Source organism: Littorina saxatilis, linkage group LG12 (genome assembly GCF_037325665.1).
Source record: "Littorina saxatilis isolate snail1 linkage group LG12, US_GU_Lsax_2.0, whole genome shotgun sequence".
Classification (NCBI taxonomy): Eukaryota; Metazoa; Mollusca; class Gastropoda; order Littorinimorpha; family Littorinidae; genus Littorina; species Littorina saxatilis.
This window is the reverse complement of record NC_090256.1, coordinates 51,544,565-51,547,216: the sequence shown is the minus strand read 5'-3', so window position 1 is coordinate 51,547,216 and position 2,652 is coordinate 51,544,565.

The window sequence follows — 2,652 nt, the reverse complement described above, 5'->3', positions numbered from 1 at the left end:
CACACACACACACATACACACACACACACACATACATACACACATATACAGACACACACACACACACACACACTACACACACACACACACACACACACACACACACACGATGTCCTCTCATGGGCGTCAATACTGCTCAGACTCACGCATGCCAACACTCGACGATTCCGTTAAGAGTCATTCATTCAGTTATAACTTCACCAGTCTGATGTGCCCCCTCCTTGCCCCCCCCCCCCCCCCCCCCCCCTCCCCTCATCCCCCAGCCACACACCCCCTCCGCGCTGTTTTCCCCGGAAATTAGTGTTGCTTTGCAGAGATTCGTTCATGGAAATTCTTCTCTACATAGGAGCCAGCATGGTGTTCGATTTCTGGAAATGCCAAAGAAGAAGGATGCTATCATCCCATATAATAAATATTTAAAAAAAAAACATCTACAAAAACCACATGGGTTGATCTGTGTTTGTTCAAGTTTTCACGATCGAAGGAAGGCATCTTCAAACACTCGAACCTGAACATCGATCTGTTTGCGTTCCAAGACAAGGGTTTGCATGCTGTGTGTGTTGGGGTGTTAGAGACACGACGTATTAGATAGATTTAAGAAATAAAAGGAAGTAAAATTTAACGACGCGTCCTTGAGACTTACAGACAACCGTATCTGCAACAATAGGGGCTGTGAGAGAGAGAGAGAGAGAGAGAGAGAGAGAGAGAGAGAGAGAGAGAGAGAGAGAGAGAGAGAGAGAGAGAGACTGAGACTGAGAGAGAGAGAGAGAGAGAGAGAGCGAGAGAGAGAGCGAGAGAGAGAGAGAGAGAGAGACTCTTTGTCTGTCTGTTCATCTATCCTTTAAACCGTCTGCCAGTCTTCCTGCCTTTTTCCGTCCCCGTATAAGTTTGCCAGTCTGCCTGCATGCCTGTCTTTCCCATTTCATCGAAAAATAAAGTTCTGAAACAGTGCATAAGGCAGACACACAAGTTGGCGTTAAAATACAGCTAGAACTGCCCCTGGCGTCTGTGAATTGTTGTTGTTGTTGTTGTTGTTGTTGTTAATGATAATAAAGACGATGACGATAACAACTATATTAATTGTGTTGATATAATGATGGCGATAAGACGACGATGATGGTGATGATAATGACGCCTTTTTTTCTGATATTATTACACTAACAGGCGCGAAACCTCAGTTGTGTGAAACGGTTTGATGTAAATCAAGGTCTCCGTTCCATTACTTTCTCTGACACCTTGTTTCACTGCCTTCATTGACTCACAATGATGATAATGACACCTTGTTTCACTGCCTTCATTGACTCACAATGATGATAAAGACACCTTGTTTCACTGCCTTCATTGACTCACAATGATGATAATGACACCTTGTTTCACTGCCTTCATTGACTCACAATGATGATAATGACACCTTGTTTCACTGCCTTCATTGACTCACAATGATGATAATGACACCTTGTTTCACTGCCTTCATTGACTCACAATGATGATAATGACACCTTGTTTCACTGCCTTCATTGACTCACAATGATGATAATGACACCTTGTTTCACTGCCTTCATTGACTCACAATGATGATAATGAGGCTTTTTTTCTGACCATTACACTAACAGGCGCGAAACCTCAGTTGTTTAAACAGTTCAAAGTGAGAAGAAAAAAATATCAAGGCCTCCGTTCCATTACTTTCTCTGACACCTTGTCTCACTGCCTTCATTGACTTTCATGAGTGTTGGGCATTTGCTGTTAGGTAGATTTTTGGTTCCTCTTTCCTGTCATGCTCTCTTTTTCTTCATGAATTCTTTTCTTTTTTCTGCCTTCTTGCTCATTCACCTGTATTTTTTCCAAAAATCTCTTCTCTTGCCGCTTGTCTCGCGATTCATGTATAGTTTAATCTGTTAGTGTTCTGATGTAAGTCCAGCAGTAGATAGGTTAAGCCTATTTTAACATACTGGAAACTGGTAATCTTCCAGTAGGTATTAATTTAGTTTTACTAAAGCCTGCTGGGACACAAGTAATGGGTTAGTGCATTTGTAAACAGGAATCGCTTGACAAGTGGCCCCCTTCATCCCCCCCTTCCTCGTCCTGATATGGCTCTGCGTAGTCGGCTGGACGTTAAGCAACAAATGAATGAATAAAGAATAAAAGTGTTGGGCAAGGTCAACATGCAGACAATGGATTCTGTCGTCTGGTTACTTCACACCAGGGCTCCCCATGCCCATAGCGCGCGTCCCTGCGTCCTATTCGCACTAGAAGCCGAAAACACGTCCCAGAAATATATGGAGGGTCCCTAGACGCACTAGATTTAAAAAGAGCGGGTCCTAAGACGCACTAAATTTCCTTTATCGTGCGTACCGTAGATACCATTTTCAGACTGCAATCGACACGTCGCAGTACACTATACGTGACCACAATGTTTTATAAGTACACTGGGACTTTTCGGCTTTTGGACCCTTGGGACCCTCTAAAATACTGCAGTGGGGGTCCATGGACTCTCTAACATTTAAAAGTGGGGGTCCCGGGACGCACTATGAGGGGCGTCCGTGGGGAGTCCTGCTTCACACAGCACAACGGACAGTGAAAGAGAGTGCAGGTCTGGCCGTGGAATCTGGACAATTGGGGCGGAAATGGGCAAGCTACACTGACCTCCTCAGT